The sequence below is a fragment of the Eumetopias jubatus genome, unplaced genomic scaffold, assembly GCF_037043125.1.
Source record: "Eumetopias jubatus isolate StellerSeaLion01/CBP00866 unplaced genomic scaffold, mEumJub1_p1.0 scaffold_12, whole genome shotgun sequence".
NCBI lineage: Eukaryota > Metazoa > Chordata > Mammalia > Carnivora > Otariidae > Eumetopias > Eumetopias jubatus.
Window position 1 is genome coordinate 35,063,685 of NW_028274818.1, and position 7,927 is coordinate 35,071,611.

Genomic DNA, 7,927 nt, shown 5'->3' on the forward strand with positions numbered 1-7,927 from the left:
TTGTTTCTGTTCTACCAAGCCCAGAGTTCACGAAGGCATCACTGGACTTACATATACAAGTGTCAGAACAAAAAGGATTTTAGGATTTGAAAAAAAAACTTCATGAATCACTGAGGTTGACCCACTAGATGGGTTACCAGACATCAAGGTTTCCCTGGGACTGAAACATGGGGTTTAAAACCAGGAGAGTCCCAGGCATACTGGGATCAGCTGCTCACCCTAAATAACCCCAAATGAAGCTTAACTTTATTCTCCAACCCTCAGCATCCTGGCATCTTCAAGACGAGGGCATTTATGACATTGTCAGCCGGTCGAATTGCTGGAACTCAACATATAACTACGCACCTGTATTCGGCCCTTTGGGGTCCCACTGAACAAAAGGATGGATCTGTAGGCAGCTGCCCACGGTCATCCTCATACACATCCTCTCTCTAGGAATTTGAGAAGATACTAAGATTAAGCTAGATGGACACAGCAAACATTCTAAACATTTTTTTCTTTCTCTCTGCCAGGCTTTCTTTGTTGAAAACAATCTTGTCTTTCTTCTTGGCTACTCATAAGAAGCATTATTAAGTGACTGTAGAACAAGGTTTTTTGCTTTGTTTTGCTTTTTACTTATCTGAGATTCCAATGTCCCTGATCCCATTCTGAGTCAGTATTCCTTTCTGGGGCTGGCCTCAAGGTCATCAGATAGCATGAGGAGATGGATTTCTGAGGCAGTAGAACAACAGAATCTGTGGCTTTTTGCAAAATCTTTCTGGGACCCAGCTGACTTTTCCAACTACACATATCTGATAGGGCAACAAAAACACCCCACCTCCATGAGAATGATTTTCTCTAGTACTCTGATCGGATGGGTGACTGCTGCAAACTCACCACTCATTATGCCCTTGGAAATTCTCTTGACTGGCCATTAGTTCTGTTCAAAGGATTGGCGATTACCTTCTTCCCATAGGACAATGGCCATTTGGGTGACTTTCCAGAGCATAAAGATAGATAGCTGAGTCCACAAAAAAAAAAAAAAAAAAAAAAAAGGAAGTGAGGGTAAGAAAATAAAATTTGCAATTGATCTTTCTCTACTCCTAATCTTCAACTTTTCCCTGCATGCTTCTCACTATCACAGGGAGATGTCTTTCAAATGCCCTTCAGCTATCCAAATTGTCTCCACTCTCTGATTAGGTATTTTCTTTCTCCTAGATGTCATGTGCTCCAAGTCACCACCACCACCCCAAAAAATGTTTAATTAAAAAAGAAAAAAAAATTCTCTCGGTGTGTGATTCTGCAATTTGTTCAAAAGAAAGCAATTTAATTATCTAATTAAAGAAATTCCTGCTAAGGTGAGAATAGGAGGTGTAACCTTCATAAAGGTTTTGTCTTAAAAGAAGAGCTCATTAACCATAAAGCAAGTTCCCTCATGGATGTCCAAAATGTGTGGGGAGAATAGGGGCCTTCCCTAGGCTTGCCTGCTCTGGCTAACTGCTCCCCTTTCTGTCTTGTCCCATTGAAAGCTTCCCATTTACATATTGAGGTAGGATGGAAGCAGGCAACCCATTTGGCTGATTCTTTCAAATAAAAATCATTGTTATATACAACCGACTTATTTGTAGAATAACCTTCAGTTTGGAGCTGTTCGACATTTCTTCATAATTAGATTCAGGTTATGTGTTTTTTGCAGGAACTCCACAGAAGTGATGCTGTATGCTTCCAAATGAAACATATCAGGAAGCATACAATGTCTATTTGTCCTATTACTGGTAATGTTAACTTATAGCTCTTGATTAAAATGGAGTCTGCTAAAAAAGACTCCACTGTAAATTACTAAGTATTTTGTACTTATTAGTTAATAAGTAACTTGTGGGAAAATGCTTTGACAGTACCTAAATATCTTGTTCCTATTCCAACTTTTACCCACTAGTTTTAATATCTGCTGATGATTCTGGCTTGAATAATTTCATATTATGATAGCCCTGAAATGTTGATTTTTCTAATGCCTATAGTACTTGTACATTTATTAGTTGTCACCCTACCATAAGATAGAGCTTCCCCTCTCTTCCATTAATTCATTAATTTATATTAATATGGAAACACAGATTCTTATTTTATCCAATGGATCATAACCTGTTACTCTATTTATTTTGATGTTCACATTGCTAGATCTGGCTAGCAGTTCACACAAGCATGCTGTTATGTGCTTCTGTTATATCTTCCAACATTCTCTAAGCATTTTCTTGCTTTCTAATGCATGAAACATTACCTTGAACTTTCCCTGACCCAGTTCGAGAATCAATGATTTCTTCAGGAAGTTCTGGTTCCTTTTAGGGGATAACAGTTTAGATTTAGAAAGCAAAATCTAGGTGTGTTTATTGTTCCTGGAGTATCATTGATTCTAGATAGGTTCTCTCAATGGGCAAAACTAGAAAATATATGTATGTATATACACACAAACATCTGCATTTCTATTTCCCTATCTATATGTTTATTAATAGATAGATGATAGATGATAGATGATAGATAGATAGATAGATAGATAGATAGATAGATAGATAGATAGATAAATGATAGATAGATGTAAAACCATGAGCTCACACCCATACCTCCAATCCTAACCCAATACCAGAGGATTTATTATGGCCTTCCCTCTTTCTATATTTGTAACTGGAATAGTCAGAAACTCGCTCCCACTATTCTCAAAATATATGCTGATATGCTCAATCTCCCTGCATTTAATCAATATCAGGTTCTCTCCCTGACCACAGCCACACAAACCGCCTCACCAGCCTTGGTCCTGCTAGACCATACTCCCCAAAACAAAATTCTTATCCCTGGTCCCACAGGATCCACCAGACAACTGGCCAATTCTTCACGCTCAGCCTACATTGCTAAAATTTTTATGTTGACAGCCAATGGTCCATTAGAGAAGTTTAAAAAAAATATAAAGATCTTTTATATTTACTCGCAGTTTTATTCTTTGTGGTGCTCTGCATTTGTTCCTGAAAAAACAGACTTCTATCTGGTCTAAGAATATCCTCTTTCATTTTTGTCATTCAGATCTTCTGAAGAGGAATTATTTCTGCTCTTTTCTGCCTGAAAAAAGCACAGATAAACTTGCTCTATATAGAATTTGAGGTTGACAATTTTTGTTTTATCTTGTTTTTTCTTTCAGCACTTTAAAAATGTACCCATTGTCTTTTCCCTTCATTATGTCTGATAAGTCAGTCATTATTCTCATTATTGTCCCACATCCCATGTGTCTTTTTTTATCTAGCTGCTTTTAAGACTTAATTTTTATATTTAGTATTTATCAATTTGATTGTGATATATTTAAGTGTTATTTTCTTTGTGTTTATCCTTCTTGGGGGTTTGCTGAGCTTTTAGGAACTGTGAATGATGTCTTTCATCAACTTTGAAAACTTCCAGGCCATTGTCTATGCAAATATTTCTTCCGTCCTGTTCTCTCTCCCTCCTCTCCTTCTGAGATTCCAATTATGTATGTTCTTGACCAGTAGGGATTGTTTCACAAGTCTCAGACATTCTGCTTGGTGCTTTTCTGTTGTTTTTTTCTCTTTGATTTTTAGTTTGGATAATTACATTAACCAATATTCCAATCCATGGATACTTTCTCTCGCTGTACTTAGATTGCTAATGGAGCCATTGAATGAATTCTTTATTTCCTGTATAAACTTCTCATTTCCGATACTTCCACGTAGTTCTTTTTTATGCTTTTCATTTTTCAGTCAAAATATTGAATATATTTATAATGATTCATTTAAAACCCTTATCTGGACTATCTGTGGGTCTCCATTTGCCTCTTCCTATAAGACCTCACATTTTCTTGCCTCTTCTCATGTTTTATAATTTTTATTGCTTACAGGACATCCTGTATAAAAGAACAATAGATACTAAAGTAAATAATACCAATCCTCAGAAAAAGCCATCTCTCTTCTTGTGCCAGAGTGCTAGTTTATGGCCACAGTGATGCACTGAGCTGGATCTGGGCCTTTTTTACACCTCTAGTTATATTCACCTTACCAATTTTTTGAAATATTGTGAAGGTAGAATCAGGTCTTTTGGAATTTATGTACTGGTGATCATCTGTACATCTCTCCATGTACTATCTTTTAAAATTGTGGGATATTCCGCTCCTTTATTGCCTGGATGTCAGATTTGTGGGTCACTGGAGAGTTTTCTTTGCTTTCCAGTTCTGACGTTGGCTCTCTGTGCCTTGGAAGAGCTGTGTGTTCTGCAGGCCCATCCCTGGCCTCTTTTGGGCCACTAACCTGTACTTACTAAAGGTCCAGTGAAACGTAAAGGCATTTCTGTCACTTCCTCTACTTATGTCTCGCTGGTCCCTGCCTTACTCTTTGTACCCAGGAGCAAATCTCAGTTCTTCTGCCCTGTTCCCCTCACCCCCAACCTTTGGCACACTGCCTTGTTGTGGTATGGTGGTGTGGAGAAAGTCCATGGAAAAGAGTTGGTGGATGTATGCAGAATTATCCTATGACTGGGACTCTTCAAAATTCTGGCCTGTTATGCCAGTCCATATGCAGTCATGAGATGTTCATTAAGAGTCTGGCTTCTCATTACCCTTTTTATGGGGGGTTTACATCCTTTGCCACTACATCTCCAGCATTTAAAGCATCTGTGAGACTCTTTCCTCTTAGAAAGGACTCATCCCTTTCTGGATTTAGTTCATTTAGAATTCTTTAAATCCTCAGATCTCAGATGGATTTTTTTTTTTAAAAAAGTATAATTTTACAGTTTATCTGGGTTGTCTTCATTGTTAGGATGAAAATAACTATCTCCTGCATCAGCCCTATTTTTGATAGCTTCCCCCTCTCCCCCCAGTTTCTATCACACTAATCTTATTAACTTCTCTGGCTTTTTATTCTCTTTCTTTGTCTGAATCTTCTTCAAATCAAGCCTTGAAAAAAAAAAAACATAACTTGTGGGATCAATTCAAACTGCAAACTTATTTTGATATTTTGTTATTTATTTATGCTTTTTCATTGGGAGAAGTCTTTCCCAAGTCCCTGGATTTATTTAAAAAAAAAAAGACAGTCACTCTTGGGAAACAAATAAAATGAAAGAATAATTTAAGTCATAGAGTCTCAATTTGGAATGTAGAAATTCCAAGTTAAATAAGTTAATTGGCACTTCAATCTTCATTCAAAGGTATAACAATCCTTTTCCCTCCCCCCTCACACCCTAAATAACATAGGATTGAAAGCAGATTGGCTGTTTTCAAGAAAGAAGGTGAGGTTCACTTTCTCTCTCCTTCTTTGTCACCTCCTCCTAATTGTTATTTTTAAACTTCCTGCAGTTTAACTGGGGATAGAATGAAAGAAGAAGGGAAGAGGAATGAGAAGGCTCTGCCCTGACTAGTACTCTCTTAAGGAGGTTCTTTTGTCTCCAGACTTGACAGGAATGTAAAGCTGACTTTTTCTCTCATGAGCAAATTAGTGGATGTTTTGGAGGCTCCCCTACCAAAGCCCCCAACTAGAACTCTCTCTGACATAAGGTCTCCCATCAAGATAACTTTTTAAATGACACCATATGAACATCTTATTGTGAAATCCCTAGGATCATGTACCTTGGACACACCATTAGAAGAAAATGCAATTATTTCTCACTATGCTGCTACCACAGGCCAGTTCAGCTAGCCCTTCCCTCATGTTATGATTCCTAAGGCATGTGCTGGATGCCAGGAGATTGTCCCCCGGACTTCAAATACAAGATTCGCATACGAAATTCTCCAAAAGATCATCTTTGAGGCTCTTCCCAACAGACCTGAGTGAGAAACAAGAGGAATCCCAGAATAATCTTTCCTCAAAGAAGTCCTCATTATAAATTCTTCTGTCAATCTCTACAGATTCTTTCATATTCTCCTTGTTGACATAAGAGCGAGCAAAATGTTCTCAGACACCTACTTTTAAATTTCTCTCTGGTGATCTAATACCTCTATGTGTAGTTTCCATACTTATGTTTTCTTGTCTCAGTGAAAATTTCCTGTATAACCTCTTGTTCCATCTTCCTTTCCTCACCCACTGAATATCGGTATTCCACAGATTTCTGTCCTTGAGCCAATTATTGCTTCACTCAATACACTAGTCTTCTCTGAGTAGTTTCCCACTCTCATGGTAACAATTATGGACATGTAAATTACTTCCAAATCCTTATGTCCAGTTCCATCCCTTCACCTGAGTCCCTGCGTCCTGATTCCAACTACTTCCTGACTACTAACACCGTGGAGCCTCAGTGGGAACTTGCCATTTAATAGGATCCAAAACAAACTTATCATTTCTTCATTCTAACTTGCACACAGATGCCTTTAGTTCTGCTCATCAGTCTCCTTGGAACACCCTTGCCTCCCCCCACATATTCCATTTCTTTCTATGCCTTAAAAAAGCTACTAAGCTTCTAGCATAGATGTCAACTTCTCATTTCCCACACCCAGAAAAATTGATTGTTTCTCTTCTGGATGCCTCAGATTTTCCTTCCCTCTCTTAATGGCATTGCCTTCTATATAGTCACACATGTACCTGTCTCTGTCTTCATACCTTGGGAGTTCCTCAAAGGCAAGGGCGCACTTATCTCCATATTCCCTATTGTCCAGAGCAGTCCTGGTACAAAGTGGACTCTCACTAAATGTTTGTTTTAGGTTAATTTTGCCTTCTATACATAGTATCACTTGATTCTTACAACATATCAGAACAAAATTATTAGTTTCCCCAAATTCCAGACAAGAAAATTATGGTTCAAATATGTTAAGTCACTAGGAGCAAGGGCTCACAGATAGGAAAGAGGTGGAGCCAGCACCTTTAAACTATATATTTTACTCAGAACCAAGTATTCTCTTTTCTAGGGTGTGTGTTTTCATTTCAACCTTATAGTGTCTGGCCTTTCAAGCATCACTAAGATTTTCCAATACTTAAGCTTCTACAGTACATTTTTAGATAAAAGATTTATGAGGACTCTACCTCTATTCTTCTGCCCCCTCCCAATTCCTTCCAAAGAATAGGCCTAAAGCACAGCAATCAATTCATTTGACTAATTGATATATCATAGGCTTTCTATTTTGTTTTCTCATGATATCCATATAAACTGTTCATAATACTAGTACAATGCCACCTCTATGCTTCTCTGCCTCTTTTGTTTACACAAGCAAGCCATCTACAACTTGGCCTGCAGTTAAAAGGGCTTTACAGAGCCATGTATCTCCCCAAGAGCCAGTGGCAGGAGATACTCCAGGCTGTTTTCTCCCAGTCCTGGCCTATGATTCATGGGTAGGTAATTATAAAAAGAGACTGAGCTTTGTCTTACTGAATTTTTTGATTCTGACAAAGATTTTCCTCAGCTTTGCCAGTTAATATCGTTGGCACATGTCTTAGCAGAAACTGAGGCAGCGCTTGCATATAGGTAATTTATTCTGGGAAGTGATTCTAGGGAACAGTAGTCAGAGAACAGAGGGAATAAAGCTAGGGAGGGATAAGAGCCAATATGAGGGTGTGTCATCGAGCTGGTCACTTCTGTGGGAATCCACTTCACTAGGACCCTGTGAGGAGCTGGTATAGAATACACTTCAGAAACATCCACCTCAGAGAAAAAAGCATGGAGATTTATCACAAGCTCCCATTTCCAGCTAGTCAAAGATTGTTCCATGGAATATTAACTTTCACTGACTTCTAAGATGTGTACGAGGCCAATTACTTTCTGCACCAGCCCCACAGTGGTGTCATACGATCCTGAGGTAGAAGGCAAACAAGGGGATATTTAGTGGCACCTGTGTGGAGCTGGCTGCCCCAGCAACAGCTGGAGTAAGGAGAGGGCTGCAGGACCGTGAGACGGTGCACGTGAAGAGTCCTGTATAACACGTTCTAAACTGGACATCCCAGCTCCAATGACAGGCTGTGCCAAAGTTTCCTTTAGA